The sequence below is a fragment of the Monodelphis domestica genome, chromosome 1 (genome assembly GCF_027887165.1).
Source record: "Monodelphis domestica isolate mMonDom1 chromosome 1, mMonDom1.pri, whole genome shotgun sequence".
NCBI lineage: Eukaryota > Metazoa > Chordata > Mammalia > Didelphimorphia > Didelphidae > Monodelphis > Monodelphis domestica.
This window is the reverse complement of record NC_077227.1, coordinates 754,420,741-754,441,129: the sequence shown is the minus strand read 5'-3', so window position 1 is coordinate 754,441,129 and position 20,389 is coordinate 754,420,741. Positions and strand designations below refer to the sequence as shown.

The 20,389-nt window shown below is 59.4% G+C and overlaps 1 protein-coding gene across 3 annotated transcripts in view; it reads left to right on the top strand.

Annotated features, from left to right (window-relative positions):
* Positions 1-2,089: 2,089 nt before the first annotated feature.
* Positions 2,090-20,389, top strand: part of CYRIA (CYFIP related Rac1 interactor A) — a 58,936-nt gene continuing 40,636 nt past the window's right edge. The window contains exon 1 of one of the 3 annotated variants that reach the window (XM_007477800.3): positions 2,090-2,232. The gene's annotated coding sequence lies outside the window, so the exon portion shown is untranslated. The remainder of the gene's footprint in view (positions 2,233-20,389) is intronic. The other 2 variants (XM_056814800.1, XM_001362068.4) reach the window with 2 other exon arrangements.

Here is a 20,389-nt window from a genome sequence, read left to right as displayed (position 1 = left end):
TTGTCCTTCGGAGGCGGCCCCGCCCTCTGGAAGCTCCCGTCTCCAGCCCAGGGGAGTCCAGAAGGGATGGTCCGCCTCGCCATCCCGGAGCCGCTCTGGTGCCGCTTCTCGTGCAGCCCAGAGGGGCCTAGAGCCTCCCTCCGGATGTTGTGGAGGCCCCGCAGGGCCAAGCCCGGGAGGAAGACACTCACTGGGGATTCTGAGGGGGCGGTGATGGGAGGATATTCAGGCCGGTCGAGGCAGGCGATGGGAGGTGCCGCGGGCAGCTCAAGGGGGCGAAGGGGAGGAGCTTCACCTGGAAAGCCTGCTGGAGCCAAGCACGGAGGGTCTCCATGAGGTTGAGGAGTCACTCCAAGAGTTTTGAGCCTCTACCCGACTGGAGTCAACATGGAGTGCTGCTGTGTGCCCAGGCCTGTGTTACTATCGACAGTGTCCAATAGCTCCAGGAATACCTGCTCGGAATGCCTCCCAGCCCAGCTGGTGCGAGGGGGAGAACGACTTACAAGATGGGGGAGGAGGAGGGAGGAGCACCCCAAGGCTAGCCGCCTCCTCCTCGGGTCCCCATCCCCCACCCTGGCCCTTCCCATCCACGGTTCATCTTGTGGCCTCCTGAGCCTTTCATAAGCCAGAGCTGACTGGGTCATTCTTGTGCTCAATAACCTTCCGTGGCTCCTTAATGACAACTCGGTAAAGTTCAAAGGGCTCCATTCAGGTGACTTTCCCTCCCCGGGAAGTGAGGTGTCTGGAGCAGACGGCCTTGCCCTTCTCTGACTGCACCTGCTTGGTCTGGGACCTTCTCTCTCTTCAGGAAAGGAGGGGGGCCGATAAGGCTGACTCGACTGGCTGGGGCTGCCTTTGGGGATCTCTGAGACGGTGATGGAAGGGCCCGTCCTCTCTGGAGGCCAGGAGGAGGGTCTCTTTCCTTCACCGCTGGAGAGCTGGCCGGGGTCCCAGGAAGGGTGGGCAGCGGGCGGGCCCTGTTCTCCCCCCAGCTACTCTACGAGGACCCAAACCCCAGGGGGAATCCCTGATGGAGGGGAAGAAGGCCGAGAGGGCCGTGCCAAGCGTCCATGGGCCAGCAGGGAGCAGAGAGAGCCCATAAACCAGCCATGGCAGTACCTGCCCTCGAGGAGAAGACGTGCCACCAGCTGGGCCAAACTAGCCTAGGCGGGCTGGCTGGAGGCTAATGCCCAGAGCGGGGAGGAAGGACCCCTGTAAGGGGGGGGGGGCAGCCAAGAGCTGGAGAAGGGGAGGGAGAGAGGCCAGTGCCGGGCCAACCAGAGCGCACAAGGAGCTGCTCTGCCTGCCCAGCAGCGCAGGAGAAGGGCCTGGCAGCAGCCAGCGGCAAGAAGGCTGGGAAGCTCTGAAGGGCTGGATCTGATCCTGGGGGTGGCCCGGAGCCCGATGGACTGAGGGACTCTGAGCTTTAGGCAGATCCCGGCCAGCTGAGCAAAGGACAGAGGACAGGGAGAGACCCACCGGCCAGAGAGCTGAGGACCTGCCCAGGCGGGGCGGTGTCCCAGCAGAGGGGGCACCGGAGGTGGGGAGAGGAGGGCAAGCCTGGACCCCTGGGGGGCAGGGCTGGGAGGGGAAGAGAACGGCGAGATGGTTCCAGCCCGGAAGTTAGGAGAGAGGTCGGGGCTTGAGCATCCTCTGCACAGAAAGGCTCCTGGACTGTGAGAACAGACAGACCGGGTGACTGGGTGGGAGGGGCAGCAAGATGGCGGAGAGGGAGCCATGTGGCCTTTGGGGACGTCTTTGCACCGAGCCGGAATGGGCAGAGGGGCCCCTCTGGTCCTGGCCTCCTAGAACTCCTCTTATTTGACAGGAAAAGGAGCCCAGGCCAAAGCCACACAGGCACCGGGGCCCCTGGCGTCTAGCCTTGGGTTCGAGTCCCAGCTCCTCCGCCCTCTCCTGGTACCCTTCTCCAGGCTGGGCCTCAGTTTCCCCATCCGTAAAGTGCGGGGAGGCGAGCGGTAGCGAGCTTCTCTTCACCCTCCCGAGGGCACAGGCCCAGCCCCTGCCCTGCCCTGGCCCTGGCCCGCCCGGGTGGGCGGTCCGCGGCTGCGGGCGGGAGGCGGGCCGGGGAAGGGCTGGGCGGAGGCGGAGGCGGGGCTCCGGGGAGGTGCCGCTCAGAAACAGCCGGAGCAGCCGCAGCTGCAGGCGGGCAGGCGTGGAGAGCGGTGGCAGCAGCAACAACGGCGGCGACGGCGTCTCGGGCTCCCGCTCCCGGTGAGTGCTCACGTCTGGATATGGGGCTTAGGTTGGGACTGGAGCTGGGGCTTGGGTCGGGGGGCTCAGCGCGCAGCGTCGCCCGCAAGGGCCCTCGGCTATTCGGGCTCCAGCCTTTCCTCGTCCAGGCGGGGTGGTGGACGCCCTGAACCCTCTATATGGTGCTGGTGGCCCCTGGAACCCCTCGGCCCCCGCGCCTTGTCCTGCCCAACCCTGGGCAGCTGCCTCCTGCCCCCCTCCCCGTACCCCCGAACATGCCCCTTCCCCCTCCGGAAAGAGAGTAGAGGCCCCCACCCAGGGGCGCAGCCTCCCCTCCTCCGGCTGAGCATCTCTCCACCCTGAGCCCGGCCACAAATGGGCGGCAGGTCCCGGCGCCCCCCCCCCCCCCGCCCAAGACACACTTGTCCCCTCCCCCCCCCCCCCCCGGCCACCTGCCCCGGTGGATCAGACCCCCCCTCCCGGGGTCGGGAGAGCAGCGGGGGAGCTCGGAGCGGTCTGGGACAGCCCTCGCCCTCCTCTGCCAGAGGCGCGGCCCCCGGAGCCTCGGGCCGCTACAGGCCCTTCTCAGCCGCCGAAATGCCCTCAGCTGCAAGCGGGAGATGCCCCAGGCTAGCTGGCTCCCAGGTGCCTCCCTTTGTATCCAGAGCCGCCGAGGCTGGGTGGGAGCTGAACAAGTGCGTGTGGCTGGATTGATTGGAACCAACCCTGACGGGGGAGCCGGAACACCTGGCTCCGAGTCCTGGCGGCGGCGGCGGCGGAGTCGCTAGTTCTGGGGGTCAGTTTCCCCATCTGTCAAAGGAAAGCTTTGGGCTGGCATAGGAAGGAGTGGGGGTTGGGGGGCGGGAGGCGGCGCCGGGCCGCTCTCAGCCTCTCCTCGCGGAGGGCTGGCTGTCACTGGCCTCTGGACTCCTTCCCCCCGGGATCCGGGCCAGTCCGCGGAGGCCTGGCAGGCCCCCTCCCCCTCGAGCCCGTTTCACCCTCTCATTTCCCTTCCGGAAACTTTCCATCCTTTATTTACAGTTCCCCTTTGTGGCTTCTGCTGGGGGAGCGAGTGAGACTCCTTCCCCAAAGCGCGGGGAGGGATCCCGGCCCCTCGCTCGGTCCCGCTGGGGCTGGCAGGGTTTGTCGTAGGGGAGGGCAGCCGCCAGCCGGGCTGTTTTCCCCGCATGTTTCTCGGGGCCGGGGGTTGCTATAGCGACCACTTTGCTCGCTCAGCTCTCTCCGGCTCTTCCCGGAGCCCGTTTTTATTGGTCTGTTGGGCTGTCCTTTATGGCTCTCATTTCTCGCTGCCTCCCCGGGAGATAAACAGTCCCAAACAGGGGGCTGGGCTGGGCCGGCCGAGCCGAGGATGAGAGCGGAAGGCCAGCCAGCACGCTGACGGCTGGGCATCCCCCTCTGCCTGGGGGAGGGGGGACGGGGGAGGGCAGCCTGGGGTGAGCTCCTCGGCAGCACCCTGGGGCGGGGGGGGGCAGTGCTTCCTCTCCCAGGAGGGGCCCCCCCGGACACAGCCCGAGCCAGGGGTCCTGTGGGTGTCTGGCCAGGGTTTCCCCGTTACAAGAATGGGGCAGCTGAGCGTCCGTAAATCGCCGGCCTTGTGCAATCCTCGACGCTGCGAGCCCTGGACGCCAGCAGCCGGCGGCCGGGAACAGAAGCCGAGAGTGCGAGCGGGAGTGGACAGCGGGCGGGCGGGCGGCGGGCCACTTCCTGTTTTTGCTGCTCACCAGTAGTTCGCTAGAACCTGCCCTTCAGGGAGTCCCGACAGAGGAGCGGGAGAGCTCCGGGCCAGGCCAGGCGAGCGAGCGAGTCAGCACTTTAGGTCTCTGAGCTGCCCACAATGGACAGCGCTGCCTCGCGAAAACCCCCACACAAGGGAAAGTCCCGGAACTGCGGCGGGCGGGGGAATGGAAGAGAGAATGGAGAGGTGACTCCCAGCCCGGCGGGGTCCTCAGGCTGTGGCTGCCGCCCTTCGAGTTGGGTCTTCCCTGGCTAGATCTGTGGCTTCTTTGGGAGAGGCCCTCCCAGCCTGGAAACTCCGTCTCCCAATCCCAGCCAATCGGCGACTGTTCTCTTGAGTTCCGAAAGTGTCCTGGATGCCCAGTGAGTGCTCAGGGACCCCCGCTGGTCTGGAACTGGCTTGTGCTACCTCCCAGAGGGGTTCTCTGCCCCCACTGCACACGCTGGCCTGTGAAGTTGATGGAATAGCTTGCAGGGAACTGCCAAGCATGCTCCGGAGAGCAGGAGGAAATGGTTTCAAATTCCCCCTTCAGCTGTGAGGAACTGAATGACCAGAATCAAAAGAGAGTGATTGGGGGCAGCTGGGTAGCTCAGTGGATGGAGAGCCAGGCCTAGAGATGGGAGGTCCTGGGTTCAAATTTGACCTCAGACACTTCCCAGCTGTGTGACCCTGGGCAAGTCACTTGACCCCCATGGCCTAGCCCTGACCACTCTTCTGCTTTGGAACCAATACACAGTATTGACTCCAAGACGGAAGGTGAGGGTTTAAAAAAAGAGAGAGAGAGCGTTGTTAGTTGTTCCAAGTGAAATCATTTAGCCCCTCAGTTTTCTAGTCTGTAGGATGGGGGCACTGAGTACTTGGAAGGGATGGGAGGGGCTGTGATTGTCACTAAGTTGTCAAATGGGATCTCATTTGGGCCCTGCAACCTTGTGATTTCCATCCCTTGGACTTGTCCCTTCCCTGAGGCCCCAGCCGAAGCCTGGTGGCTCCCAGGCAGGGAGAAGGTCTTCCCCGTCTCCAGCTCGATCCGTGGGCACACCTGGTCCTGGTGGTTCCTTCCCAGACCCCCACCCTCTCCTGTAGCTTCTGCCATCCTTCCCAGGTTCCTCTGTGCCTGGGTGCCAGCAGGCCAGGGAGGAAAGGATGAAGGATGAGAAGAGCCCTGGGAGGGGGCTTCCCTAAGCCCCTTCTCCTCCCAGACCCTTCGGTCCTCGGAGGATGCCGTCCTTTCCCAGGGTTCTCTCCTCCGCTCTAAGGCCCTCTGGTCGAGTTCTGGCCAGGCAGATCACCAGGTCTCCCTGCTCTTTGCCTGTGGCGGCTGATGGGGACCGAGGATCTGTGGCGTTTCCCAGGGGTCTGTCCCTGAGCACGAGTGGGAGGGGCTGGGCAGGCAAGCCAGCACGGGAGAACTTTCTATGAAGTTGTAGGTCCCATGGGACCCTAAACCCACAGCCTGGGAGTGGGTGAGGGCCAGTCAGCCTGACCTGGGAGCATCGGCCGTGCTTCAGGACAGGAAAGGACAGTTACGTAGCTAGAGCTGGAAGAGATTTTGGAGGCCAGCCTCCCTCATGTGATCAATGAGGAAACTGAGGCACAGAAAGACTTAGAACCTGCCCAGCCACATAGCTACTGAGTATCTGAGGCAGGATTTGAACCCAAGACTTCTGACTCAAGAGCCTTTCCACTGTTCCTTGCTCTTGTCTGATCCATTTCTGGGCTGGCCACCACGCTGAGGAACTTCTCAGCCACAGCCAATCAGGAAAATGGTGTCCTCAAGTCCAGCTGAGCTGTGATTCTCTGAGGTGGAGGAGGAAGATCCAGACTAAGCAGAATCCTAGGACTGGGCAGCATTAAGAGGCAGCAGAAGTGACGGCGCCCCCCGGGGCTGCTGCAGCTCATACTCAGCTTATGGAGGACACAGCGCAGGGCTAGGTGGCCAGAATTAAAGCACGGAGCCTCTCCCAGGCTAATGCGGATAGCAGTCTCCAGTGGAGTGCCCCAGGGATCTGGGCATATCCCCGGGAGGCTGCAGATGGCACCGTCTGATCTTGAGTCTTGGGCTGAACTGTCAAAAGGTGAAATTCAACAGCAATAATCAAGAGCTTATCCTGGGCTACAAAAAATCCAAATCCATTAAAAGATGGAGGAGGTGTCTGGGTGGCACCGTCGTTAGGGTGCGGTGTGACCCTGGGCAAGTCACTTCCCCGTTTGCCTCAGTTTCCTCCTCTGAAAAGTGAACTGGAGAAGGAAATGGCCACCCAATCTAGCATCTTTGCCAAGAAACCCCCGTGGGGTCACAAGAGTCCGACCAGACTGAACCGAAGGAGGAGGCATAGCTTGTCAGTGGGCTCTGAGTTCGGCTGAGAATTTGCCCTTTGAGACGGGAGCCAAAAAAGGCAGTCTCTTGGGTTGTGTCATGACCTCAATAGGCTAGACCGTCCTGGGGAACCGAATCAGATGGCATCTAATAGAGATAGCTAAGAGGGATGAAGCCTTACCTGTGGGGCACCTGTGCTTAGAGAGTTCTGTCTGAAGAAGAGCCGGGGGTGTTAGTGGCCTGCAAGCTCAGAGGGAGTAAGCAGTGCCCTCGGTGGCAGGACCTCTAATCTGATCCTGGCTTCCCTCAGGAGGCTGGATGGAGCTGCCAGGAAGGGGGAGGCCAGAGGCCCCCCCCCCCCCAGTCAGGGAAAGCCATCAGCGAGCAGGAGAGCAGGAAGGGGCTCGATGCCTGGAGGCAGCCACTCCATCATCCTTTCTCCCCAGGCTTGGGAGCGCCCTATAAATAGCCTGCCGGGTATTTGTAAAGCTCTGCCTGCATCCAGCACCATCATTAGCTTCCTCTGGGCTGTCTTCTGCACAGGAACGGCGCCTGCCTCGAATCCCAGGCCTGGGCTGCAGCCCACGTCAGCAGCGGCTCCCCTGGCAGCGATTCTCCTGATCCAGAGGAGCTCCGCTCTGGGCCGCTGCTCCTAGATCAAGGGGATGTTATCGTGTACAAGGAGTAAATATTTAGAAGCCTGGCAGGGAGGCAGGAGGTGGCTGGAACATCTGGGGAGTCTTCATGGAGGGGGAGGCGCAGGGGGAGAAGACTGGCCTCTGCTACCACCATCTGGGCCTGAAAGGAAGACAAACCCCCAAAGCAAAGGCAGCCAGGTCTAGTGGGAGGAACACTGGGCATGCCAGCATGGCCCTTGCCTCCATTGTGACTCCAGACGAGGCCTCCGTTTCTTCTTTTGTAAAATTAAGGGGCTGGACCAGACTAAAGTCTCTTGTAAAGCCCACAAACCTCCAGAGTGAGGCAGCCTGGCATGGCTGGGGAGGGAGGGAGAAGACCCCCCAGCCACCCATGCCCTCACCCCCATACACCATTGCTGAGGTTTCTCCCAGACTGGCACAAGACAAACAAGCAAAAACATTTACTCTCCTACTTGTTAAAGGAAGTGATCAGACCCCATTTCTTCAGATTCTGCCTCTCATATATACTGACTGTGTGACCCTGTACAAGTCATGTACCTCTGGGGGCTCTGAGCAACTTTTTAAGATGAAGCAGAAGAGAGGCACAAGGAAGAGAAATATAATAGACAGGATGCTGGCCTTGGAGTCAGGAAGACTTGAGTTCAAGTTTAGATTCATGCATGTACTAGCTGCAGGACCTCAGTCACTTCACCTGTCTGCCCGAAGAGTTACTGGGGAAATATAATGGGATAGCACACATACAGTGCTTTATAAACTTTAATATGTTGTACAGTTATGAGTTATTTTTATTACCCACCGAAGTATGTATTATTGTTTTGTGAACTGGATGGAGTAAAAAATGGTTTAATGGAGAGAATGCTAGGTTTTGCATTGGAGGACCTGGTTTGAATGCTACCTCTCTTATTTACTTGCTGCATGACTTTGGCAAGGGACTTGCCCTCTTTGGGCCTCAATTTCTCCCTCTGAAAATATTGAGTGTTGGTTTAGATAACTTCTCAGAGTCCTTCTAGCTCTCAGTCAATAATCCTGTGAAGACTGAATGGTCCATGTGGCATGAGTGGTGGAGGTGTGTGTTTGTCAGTGTCAGAGCTGAGAGTGTGAATAGGGGGAGGTTTTTTAATTAAGTTTAATTAATTTAGAATATTTTTCCATGCTTCCATGATTCATGTTCTTACCCTCCCCTCTTGCTATCCCCCTCCTGTGGCCAACAATTCCACTGGCTTTTACATGTGTCATTGATCAAGATAGAGGGAGATGATTTAAATGTTTTTTCATGCCTAAGGGCAATTCATACTCCCAGTTGCCAGTATGTGCCTTTTGATATGGGGAGGAGGCTTCATGGGAGGGTCATCCTTGCCCCTCTATGGACCAGCTTTGGAACCTATACCAAAGCAGGTATTTCCAAATATAGTAATGCTTTTTAATTCAATTTGGAATACTACAGCCTGGCCCCAGTCCCAGGATAGCTCGACAACCTAACTACCAGAATGACAGAGTCTGAGTTCTAATCCTGACTCTCCCGGGAGATAACCTGAAGTGAGTCCCTTTGCCAGGCCTCAGCCTTCTCTTCTGTAATATGAGATGCTTGGATGGAGAATGTCCTCAGGAGCCCTACCAGCTCTGCCATCGAGTGACGACTCCCTGACTCTAGGACAGTTAACAGGGCAGTCAGCATCCCAGGCTGGCCAATGTGGAATCTTAATCACCTACAGAAAGCCACCTTATTTATTTAATGACTTCACAGCCCAGTAAAATCCAGTCGAATTACACAAGAAACTGAGAATGTCAGAGCTGAAGGGGGCCTTAGAGATCTTCATGGCCAAAACACTTTTTTAATTAAGATTTTATGGAGCCTTTTGGTCATCCTCACTCTCTCTCCTCCCTCCTTCACTGTGACTCTTGTAACAAAGACGACCATCGAAGCACCATCAGGAAGAGCGAGATGGGTCCCGTGTGCCACGTCCTGAGCCCAGTCCGTCTCTCCAAGGAAAGGAAGCACGCACATTTTCTCATTTTCAGGGCCCAGGATGGCCCTCCAGCCAATGGACAGATATTTGTGATGGTCCTACTGTGTGCCACCAGGTCAGTGCCCTTGAGGAGATGCCATGGAATGATGCTACAATGGACAAAAGGAGTACAAGATGGCTGTTTCTTGGAGGAGGCGCCTGACGTCCAAGGAGGGCTTCGTGTAGAAGGTGGCGCGGAGCAGAATCTTGAAGGCTTGTCCTAGGACAGGGTGGGTGCGTCCCAGCCATGCACTGGCAGTGGACTGTGCGGAGACGGGAGATGGACAGGAAGGAAGCCAGTGTGATTGGCCGGAGAGGACCACATTGGGGGATTCCATAGTCCTTCCAGAGGCTGGGGTGGATTCGGATGGGAAGAAGCTCCAAATGCCAAAGGGGGGGCTTAGAGTTGGGCCGAGAGATCCTTGGGAGCCACTGGAGTTGGAGGAGCTGGGAATGACCATGGTTGGAGAATGTTCCTTTAGCCGCCATGTGGAGGATGGCCTAGAAGAGAGGCTCGTGGCAGGGACAGCAGGAGACCGGAATACAGTCCGGCGAGGAGGTGGTGTTGGAAGGTGTCCGCCAGTGTGTCTGCCTGGCTTGGCCTCTGTCAGTCCAGGAGCCAGGGTGGTCTGTGGGCTGGAGAGAATCGCTCCACCAGACCCGGCTTCGAGTCCCACCCCTGCGGCTTCCTTCCTGCTGACCCCTTGAAGGGCTCCCGAAGCCTCTCGGGACCTACTACGTTGGCAGAGGGAGACCGCTAGAGAGGAGCGGCCGGCTCCTCAAAAAGTAGGTTGAGTGGGCAGAAAGACCTGCGTTCAGATCCTGCCTCTGTGATCCAAGGCAATCCAGTCGCCTGTGTCTGCCTAGCTTTCCCCACCTGCCTACCTTGGAGGGTGATGCAAAGAGAAGCTAGACTGAGCTCTGGGGCAGAGTTCAAATTCTGTTCTGACACTTTACTCATCTGGGTGAGCCTGGGAAAGTCCAACCTCTCCCAGCCTCAGTTTCCTCACCTGTAATAATAGCTGATGTGTCCATAGCATAATAATAATTATTGTAATAGCTAGTGTTCACATAGTGCTTTGTGGATGGGATCCTTATTACCCTGTGGCACCTCAAGCACTATAGCACCTCCCTATCATTACCCCATTTGACAGATAAGGAAACTGAGGCAGGGAGAGGCTCAATGACCTGTCCAGGGTCACCTATCTAGGGTCCCCCAAGGAGGACAGTGGGCTAGACGCTCCCTTGGGTCCCTGAGACCCCAGGAGCCTGTGCTGCTGACCTCCTGGAGGCCTGGGGTCCAGCCCGGGGCAGCAGCTCACCAAATCGGAGAAGGCCAGGCCCGGTGGGAACCTTAGAACCATCGACCTCGTTCCCCACTTTTACAGAGGGGGGAGGAGGGACCCCAGAGCCCTCTTCCCCAGGGTCTGCTTCCTGTGGCCCAGGAAGGGCCCAGGCCTCGCCAGAGGCATCCTCGTCTCCCAGGGCCCAGGGAAGGGATTTGCCCAGGACTTTAGGACCCTGGAATGGCTTCTCTGAGTGCTGACTTGGGGAGCCTCAAGGGTCACCCAGCCCCGCTGTGCCTGCCCCCCCCAGCTCAGCCCTGGGAGGGGCCCCTTTACGGGGCTTCCCAGCGTCTCGGCTCTCCCAGAGCCGCCTTCTGTCCTCCTCAGACATCAGAGGGCTGATTCATGAGGCTCAGCTGTCTGCTCTCAGCCCCCAGCTGCGATGGCCCCACCCAGCCGGCCCATAATTCACTGGCCTAATTGATGCCGCTTTGTCAGGGGCAGCCCAGAGCCGTCCCTCCTCCTCCAGCCACGGCCTTTAGAAAGGGCTTCGCGCCCTCCTGCTCCCTGAGGTGCCGCTGGCTCTGTAGGCACCCTGAGTCCCATTTTACAGATGAGAAGACCGAGGCACAGAACAGGCAAATGAACCTGCTCAAGGCCCGCCGTGGGCCAGTGGGGGGGGGGGGCTCTTCAGGCTAAAAGAGGCATCGTGGGTAGAGCGTGGCTGGGGAGCCCCCCCCCCCCCGCCCCATTCCCCCTTTCTGGCCCTGGGTGGGCAGTCGCCCCCTCAGACTCTGTGTTGGCATGGAGGGGGTGGAGGGCCCCCCCCCAGGCCATCTGCGCTCAGCTGACATTTTACGGGACTTTGCCCTCCCCGTCTGGGTTCTTGGCACCCTTCCAGCCACCTTCCTGCCCTTATTCGTGACCTTCAGGTCCTCGGGCCGTGGGCTCTCCACGATGCCACGGAGGCTCTCCGGGGACCAGCCTTGCAGGCATCTCCCTGACTGGGCGCCGCCTCCCCCCTTATCTGCAGAATCCCCCCCCCCGGGGGCTTCAGAGGGCACCACTGAGGCCACAGAGACACGAACCCGTCTGCCAGGCAGCATTTATCCCCCCGCTCAGTGCCAAGCTTTGGCCAGGCTGGGATCCAAGAATGATGAAGAACCCATCTCTGTCTGTCTGTGCCTGTTTGTGTCTGCCTGTCTCTCTCTCCCTGTCTCTCTCTGTGTCCATCTATGTCTGTCTCTCTCTGCGTCTGCCTCTGTTTCTGTGTGTGTGTGTCTCTCTGTCTCTCTCTCTCTGTCTCTCTCTCTGTCTCTCTCTCTCTCTCTCTCTCTCTCTCTCTCTCTCTCTCTCTCTCTCTCTCTCTCTCTCTCTCTCTCCCTCTCTCTCCCTCTCCCTCTGTCTCCCCCTCTCCCCCTCTCCCTCCCCCCCCCCCCCACACACACCTTGCAGGATGAGAAGCCTGACAGCCATTCCTGGGTTAGAATGGCCCCATTGTCCCATTCTGTGTGGCTTGTCCAGGCTCCGTGGGGGGAGCTCCTCTTGGGATATAGGCCCCTCCCTGGGCACAGGCCCTACTTGAACTAGGCCAGTGGTTGCCCAGAATCTGAATTGGCCAACAACTCCAGTCCTCTTGGGCATCGTTCCTGCCCTCCTGGCTTACTCAATGGCAAAGTGACTCAGGAGAGTGGAAAGTGCCTGGGCAAGGAGTCAGGAGCCCTTGAAACGATCTTGTCTTCTGCTACAGACTCTCTATGGCTCCTTCTGTGCCCTGTGGCCAAGGTTCTACCCCCCCCAGGCCTCAGTTTCCCCTTTCTTGAGGTAGAGGAACGACTCCCTCCCAGCTTGGCTGTTCTGGATTCTAGGTTCTGTCCCAGCTCTGACATTCTGTTCCCCGGGTCCTCCTAACCCGATAGCCAATGCCTCCCCCCCCCCAGTTGGCGGGCCCCTCCCTGGCGTCTCCACAGAGCCCTGATAGTGGCCGGTACAAGGGGTCCAGGCCAGGGAAAAGCATGTAAGGAGAAGGGGCTCTGCCCTGAGCCCAGGGGCTGCTCTTGGACTAACCATCCTCCCGCTGCTGGAAGGTTGGTCCTAAAGGTCAGAGGCTGTGGAGGGGGCCACGGCACATCCCGCGGAGAGGGAGCTTGGCCGCTGGAGTTCCATCTTGTCTCTCCTTTCTCGGTCCATCTCACATTCCTCCCATCTGTGGTGGGGCTGATCACCTCTGGGTGCTGTTTCCCGGGGGCCGAGGGCCAGAGGAGGCAGCCCAATAGAGCAGAAAGCACAGGAACTTGTCAGGAAGGCGGAGGTGAGGAAGTGGAAGGGGAGGTGCATAGATGGATGGATAAACGGAGCAAGGAACAGACAGACGAAGGGGTAGACAGACGGAGCGGTGGATACAGACACCCAAAGGGTGGACCCATGGATGGGTGGATTAGCTCCGTCACACACTCTCTAGGCGACCTTGGACCAGTCCCTTAGCTGCCTGGGGCTCCGTTTCATCGTTGGGAGGGACCAGACGGTCTCGGAGGTCCTGATTCTGTTTCTGCCACATGGACGGTGTCTTACAAGCTGCAGGCAGGGGGTTAACCGTTGCAGCTGACAGGCTCTGAGATGAGGCCTCGTTTGTTCTGGGGCCTCTGAAGATGGCGGGAACTGGTTTGTCCAAGTCCTCTCAGCTCTGGAACCCCATCGATGCCTCCCGAGCCTTGTCTGATGGAGGCTGGCGGGCAAGAGGAGCTCCCAGCACCGCCTCCCGAGGGAGATGGGGGGGCCTCGGGAGTCGGCGCTCCCTGGCGTGGAGGCTGCTCAGAGTCTTCTCCAGGGCTCTCTGGAGGTCAGTCTTGAGGACGCTGGATGGCCAACCCCGGGGCTTCTCCCCTGCCTGCACCCTAAGCGCCTGCCCTGGAAAAATTCGGATAGCCAGATTCCAGGAGAATCGGCTCCATTTCAGGGTGTTCTGAGATGACTGTCCCTGGGCACCGCTGGGATGCCCAAGGCTCGGGGACACAGAACGCGGTTCCCCGGCCTGGCAGGCTGCTGCCCCTCCTGTCTTTGCCACCGGAGACCCTGCCTCCCTGTTCTGTGCCTCGGTTTCCCCCTCTCCCTGAGGAAGGTCCCTTATCTCAGATACTGTGGATGGAGGGGAGGAGGGGCGACCTCTGAGCACTCTAATGCTGCCCCAACGCCGGCCCGGGGCTTCTTCCCCACTTCAGGACTGCTGGCAGTGCCAGGAGGGCCCCCTCGATTCTCTGCCCGGCCATCTCTGTTCCGCCTCGGTGGACCAGACGGTGGAGTGGGCCGGCAGAGGCATGGCCCAGCCCAGGGCAGGGGAGCTTCAGCGCAGCGCAGCCCGATTGGCACCAGGGCGGGAGAAGATGGGCGCCCCGAGGCCCCCAGAGGATGCCCGGCTGGCCCTCCCAGCTCCCCTCCGGACCCCTGCACGAAGGACTCTTCGGTGGCAGATCCTCGAGGGCTGACGCCAGCCCGGGACCTTCTCCTTCCTTCCAGGGTGCCTCACACGCCCTGCGGGCTCTTGGCCATTCCTTAGCCCAGCCCTGGGAGAGCCGGCCCCATTTTACAGATGAGGAGGCGGAGTCCCCAAGGGCACGTGGCCCCCTCCTCCCAGCCAGGAGCTGTCCCGGGTGTGCAGCCACAGCCAGAGCCGGGATCCTGGGGCGGGGAGGAGGGCGCTGAGAGCTCGTCGGGAAGCGTGACAACCCGCACTGGCAGGGCACGTGGTCCCTGGCGCCCGACGAGAGCAGCCGTAGCCCTGCTCCACGTGTCCTCTGTCTCGCGAGAGACGGGGCGACAACACGTGGTGCTTCGTACTTCGGGAAGTTGCTTCCGGCCCCTCCGGCTCCCCCAGGCCTCGAGCTGAGCGGCAGCAGGCAGCACCCGCGGCCTCTTTCCCCCCCTCCTCCCCTCCCAAGATGCTCTGGGGCAGGACCCTGCAGCCCCTGAAGACGCCCCGTGGGAGGGGCCGCCTGGCCTGAGACCTCCCTGACGGAAACGCCCTCCGTGACCCGCACCCGGCGCCCAGGCTGCGCCCCCTCCCTCCCCCCCCCTTCCCCCACCGCGGGGGGCCCCGGCATGCCCAGGCCGAAGACAGCGACTCCACCCTGTGGGAAGCTGGCTGGCGTGGGGGGTGGCACAGCCGCCTGCCGCTGGAGGAGTTCCGAGCTTCAGGGCCGTGCCCGGCTCCAGCGGGATGGCATGGGCAGTGCCCGGCGCAGAGCCTGGCACGGAGGAGGGGCCTGATGGAGGCTTCCTCTCCCCGGCCCAGCAGGGTGGTGCGGGGGGGGGGGGGGGGGGGTCCTGGCCTTCTTCTCCAGACCAAGGCGAATGACGGGAGGCCTTCAGCGAAGGGGCTTTGCCGTGCCAAGCCCTGTGCCCGCAGGGTACACAGACGGAAAGACCTCCGAGTGCCACGGCGGGGCGGGGGAGGAGGCCAGCCGGCACGGGGCTTCTTCTCATTCTCTCCTTTTCTGTGGCTGTGTCTCCCGGACTGTGGGCAGGTGGCATCTCCATTAGCCTGCAGGTGACTGGGAGGCAGGGAAGGACAGACAGTTCAAGGTGCCGTAGGGGACAGAACTCTGGGGTCAGGAGGGCCTGGGTTCGAATCCTGCCTCAGGCACCCGATGCCTGGGTGTCTCTGCATCTCCACTTCCTCTGGACACACCCCATGGCGCTCTTCAGTTCTTGGGCCAGGCTCAGGCCCCATCGCTGCAGGCTCTGGATGCTGCCCCAGACAAGGATCTGGCCCAGTTCTCGGGGGTGTCTTCAGTCCCGGGCCTTCTTGTCTCCTCCTCGTAAAGTCTAGGAAGCTCCCTGGGCTGCTGGGGTCTGAGTTCAAATCCGACCTCGGACCTAAAGCAGGCCCTCACCTCTGGTGGCTTCAGGTCCCTGAACTGGAAAAGAGGATAAAACGGGGTAAAGTCGGCACCGTCTAAACGCTGATTCCGCTTCCCATTCCTTCCGTCGCCTGGGTCTGGGCTTTGTCTCGTCAGGTATTCAGGAGGTGCCAAATGTGTGCCGTCTCTCGCGTTTCCCCCATGACCAATGCTGGTCGCCGCGCCTCTTCAACATGTCCTGGGCACACCCATTGGCTGGGCCAACGGAGGGATTATCTTATCGTCATGGCCAGCATTCGTCCAGTTCTACGTTCGCTCCCTGACAAACGCAGGAGGAAGGGCTGCCGTTGGCCCTCTCTATAGAGCGAGGACAAGGGGCCAGCAGGGCAAAGACTCCCCCAGGGTCACGCAGCTAGTAAGCGTCTAAGCTGGATTTGAACTTGGGCCTTCCTGCCCGTGCGCTGCCACGCCTGGCTGGGTTCAAGTTGCGTTTTAAAAGCCTCTTTCAACATGAAAAGTAGCTGGCCGGGCTCTAAACGTCTCCTGGCGGCCACAGCTTGACCCTGTGACAAGTCGGGAGGACAATGGAGTCTGGGGGGCCCGCGGACCTCCTGTCTCAGGAGGGAGGAAGTTTTCCGTCCATGGAGGTTCTCGAGGGAAGCCTTGGCCAGGGCGTTCTAGACGGGATTGGGGGGGGGGGGCTCCTTCCAGCCCAGAGACTGGGATCGGCAACAGTGGAGAGCCACTCTGATGTGGGGCCGTCGTGGGGGCATCTCCGGTCACCCGGGGTGCCGGCTGGCCAAACAGACGGCTCCACCCAGGGCCGGAAGCCTTCTCGGCCCGAGATGCTGTCTTTGTCTATCCATCCGCTCGCTCCCTCCCTTGTGGGGCAGCACCCTTGGGAGGGGGCTTTCGGAGGCAGGAGGACCACGACTTCCTCCTCTCAAGGACTGACGATGCCTGGCCACAGAGGTGGAGAGGACGTGAGCAGGCTCCAAGCGGCCCAGCGGGAAGGAGAGGACAGACCTCCGTCTCCAGAGACATCATGGAGCTGAGCAGCAGGCAGGGGATGCTCTGGAAAGGCAGCCCTCAAGGAGCCCCCCGAGTCTGGCAGGGGACCACCATCTCTACAGATGGGATGCCAGGAGGAAGAGGCAGCGGAGGCCGAGGAGGCTGGGAGGCTGCGTCCTGCTCCGCGATGCTGGAGGCTCCCGGGGAATTGAGTGGCCTCATGGCCTCCACGCTGCGGGCCACTCCTGCAGGGACTTCCCCCATGGAAGACTACGTGGGAGACGGTTTCTTGGAAATAAGGCGGGTGCAGTGAGGAGAGGGGTGGGCAGGGCAGCCTCCCGTGGAACAGGAGCCCCGTTTTCTCCTCCGGAGGGAGAAGAGCTTCTGAGAGCGGAGGCCAGAGCAGGAAGCCAGACAAGAGCAGGCTCTCTGGAATGGAAGTGGCTGCTGCCTTAGGGCTGGATGGCACAAGAGGAATCCGGGGCCCAATGGAGATTTGGACTTCAGATCCTGGACTAGCAAACGCCAGAGATGAGCCCCCACCCACCCGCCCACCCATTTTACAGAGGCAGAAACAGAGACAGCTGCTCCAAAAGGGAGCGGAGAACATCCCAGTGGAGAGACCTGACCGCCTCCTCTTCTGCAGATGAGGCCTCCGGGCATTCTGGCCCCAAGAAAAGGGAGGTGATCAGGTCTGACCTCTCCAGTGCGTGGCAGAGCGCTCTGGAATCGAGGACCTCCACATTTAAGAGGGTGACATCCACAGGGGCCAAAGTCTCAGAATGGGCCAAGGGCTGAGGGGGAGAAGACAACTTTCAGGAGAGCCCGGAGAGGGATGTGGAGGGTCACGAGGAACCACAACAGAGATCTGGCCAGAATGGAGAGGGTTTTAGGGGAAAGGGAGAGGGAAGAAGAGCAGGAAATGGGGGTGGGGTTTGTTGGCCGTGGAGTGTCCGCAGGGGGCAGCAGTGGCCTGGGACCCCTAAGATATCGGGTTCTTTTCTCATTTAGGATTTTGGGGAATATCCTTGACCAATAAGGCAAAGATGAATGAGAAACTGAAATGGTTTTGAAGACACAAAATCAGTGCAACTGGAATCAAAAGCAGAAGCCACGGATTGGCCACCGAGATCCCTCTCGGTTTTAAATCTGTGGCCCTGCGGAATTTACACATCACAGAGAGAGTAACGGCAGTTGAACTGGAGTCCATCAACCCTGGGTGGTCTAAATTACAAGACTTTTTTCTATCCCCGTGACAGCCAGGGATTGTCAGCCTCTGGATCTCCTGGTCCCTGTCCTGGCAGGTAGTCCTGACCCCACTGCAATGGCCAGGCCAGATCTCACTGCTGCACCCATGATGCCAAGGTTCATCAAAGGATCAACAGTGAAAGTGGAGGCAGGGAGGCCCTGGGAGTCCCGAAGGACTTCCTCCGTCTGCACCAGGCCAGGGGCCATCTCTAGGAATGCCCACTAAAGCTCCTCATCTTCGAGGAAGCCATCGCCAGGGAGGACGGCACCTGGGTCCATCGTCTCAGACGTGGCAGCTCAGCCAGCCAGAAACATGGCCGAGAGTCAGCCTTGGCAGAGGTAACTGGTGACCTGGTGGTGGAAGCAGAGTGGGGCCAGGGGGATCAGACCGAGTCGGCTCTGGGTTCTAAAGTGCCCCCTCCCAGCTCGGACATGCCCTGGCTTTTGCCGAGGAGTAGATGTCGTGCCACGTCCCTGACGCTCCAGCCAGCATCTGTCCCCCCTTTACAGTCACCGCTCATGCACTGAGGAATCACTGAATTTCCCCTCCATCGTCACCATCTTGCTGTTCCTTGTCCCTTCCTGTCACTTTAAGGAAAAGGGTTCTGTGGGTCTGATGAGCTCCAATCCAGGTGGAGAGCATTTTGGAGGCCCCCAAGAATCCCCATTCTCCAGCCTCTCATTGCCTTAACTGGCCCTGGGTGCAAAGGGAAGTCCTTGTTCGTGAGACCACTTAAAGGGAATTTCCTGCTCAGGTCTTCATTCGTTCATTCAGCAAACCAGGGTCGATGTTTGCTGAGGTCCAGGGCCGAAGAACATTCTGAGAGAGAAAAAGGCTGACAGACTCCTGAGCCCAGATCTCCCCTCCCTCACCATGCATGTACTCAATAAAGACCTTTACTTATCTATTTTATGTTCTAAAGGTACTCCCAGCTCTGCCCTTCTCTGTTCTAGGCTCTAAAGCTCTCCCAGCTCTGCCTTTCTCTGTTCTAGCCTCTAAAGCTCTCCCAGCTCTGACCTTCTCTGTTCTAGCCTCTAAAGCTCTCCCAGCTCTGCCCTTCTCTGTTCTAGGCTCTAAAGCTCTCCCAGCTCTGCCCTTCTCTGTTCTAGCCTCTAAAGCTCTCCCAGCTCTGCCCTTCTCTGTTCTAGCCTTGAAAGCTCTCCCAGCTCTGACCTTCTCTGTTCTAGCCTCTAAAGCTCTCCCAGCTCTGACCTTCTCTGTTCTAGCCTCGAAAGCTCTCCCAGCTCTGACCTTCTCTGTTCTAGCCTCTAAAGCTCTCCCAGCTCTACCCTTCTCTGTTCTAGCCTCTAAAGCTCTCCCAGCTCTGCCCTTCTCTGTTCTAGCCTCTAAAGCTCTCCCAGCTCTGCCCTTCTCTGTTCTAGCCTCTAAAGCTCTCCCAGCTCTGCCCTTCTCTGTTCTAGCCTTGAAAGCTCTCCCAGCTCTGCCCTTCTCTGTTCTAGCCTCTAAAGCTCTCCCAGCTCTGCCCTTCTCTGTTCTAGCCTCGAAAGCTCTCCCAGCTCTGCCCTTCTCTGTTCTAGCCTCGAAAGCTCTCCCAGCTCTGCCCTTCTCTGTTCTAGCCTCGAAAGCTCTCCCAGCTCTGCCCTTCTCTGTTCTAGCCTCGAAAGCTCTCCCAGCTCTGACCTTCTCTGTTCTAGCCTCGAAAGCTCTCCCAGCTCTGACCTTCTCTGTTCTAGCCTCGAAAGCTCTCCCAGCTCTGACCTTCTCTGTTCTAGCCTCGAAAGCTCTCCCAGCTCTGACCTTCTCTGTTCTAGCCTCGAAAGCTCTCCCAGCTCTGACCTTCTCTGTTCTAGCCTCGAAAGCTCTCCCAGCTCTGACCTTCTCTGTTCTAGCCTCGAAAGCTCTCCCAGCTCTGACCTTCTCTGTTCTAGCCTCGAAAGCTCTCCCAGCTCTGACCTTCTCTGTTCTAGCCTCGAAAGCTCTCCCAGCTCTGACCTTCTCTGTTCTAGCCTCGAAAGCTCTCCCAGCTCTGCCCTTCTCTGTTCTAGCCTCGAAAGCTCTCCCAGCTCTGCCCTTCTCTGTTCTAGCCTCGAAAGCTCTCCCAGCTCTGCCCTTCTCTGTTCTAGCCTCGAAAGCTCTCCCAGCTCTGCCCTTCTCTGTTCTAGCCTCGAAAGCTCTCCCAGCTCTGCCCTTCTCTGTTCTAGCCTCGAAAGCTCTCCCAGCTCTGCCCTTCTCTGTTCTAGCCTCGAAAGCTCTCCCAGCTCTGCCCTTCTCTGTTCTAGCCTCGAAAGCTCTCCCAGCTCTGCCCTTCTCTGTTCTAGCCTCGAAAGCTCTCCCAGCTCTGCCCTTCTCTGTTCTAGCCTCGAAAGCTCTCCCAGCTCTGCCCTTCTCTGTTCTAGCCTCGAAAGCTCTCCCAGCTCTGCCCTTCTCTGTTCTAGCCTCGAAAGCTCTCCCAGCTCTGCCCTTCTCTGTTCTAGCCTCGAAAGCTCTCCCAGCTCTGCCCTTCTCTGTTCTAGCCTCGAAAGCTCTCCCAGCTCTGCCCTTCTCTGTTCTAGCCTCGAAAGCTCTCCCAGCTCTGCCCTTCTCTGTTCTAGCCTCGAAAGCTCTCCCAGCTCTGCCCTTCTCTGTTCTAGCCTCGAAAGCTCTCCCAGCTCTGCCCTTCTCTGTTCTAGCCTCGAAAGCTCTCCCAGCTCTGCCCTTCTCTGTTCTAGCCTCGAAAGCTCTCCCAGCTCTGACTTTCTCTGTTCTAAGTTTTAAGACCGAGTCTGCTTTTCTCTGTTCTAGGTTCCCTTCAGCTCTCACTTTTTCTATTCTCCTTTCTAAGATCCTCCCAGCTCTGGCCTTCACTGTTCTGGGCTCTAAGAACCTCCCAGATCCGACCTCTATTCTAGGTCCCAAGGGCCATCTCCACTCTGACGTTCTCTGCTCTTTGTGTTGAGGTCGGTCCCTCCCAGCTCTGCCCTTCTGAAGGCAGGTTCGCCTCTGAGGTTCCTTCCTCCTTTAGCATCCCCAATGCCAAGGTCCCTCCCGGCCAAGCATTTTGTGTTTCATTGCAAAGTCCCTCCTTGCTCTGCCTGGGT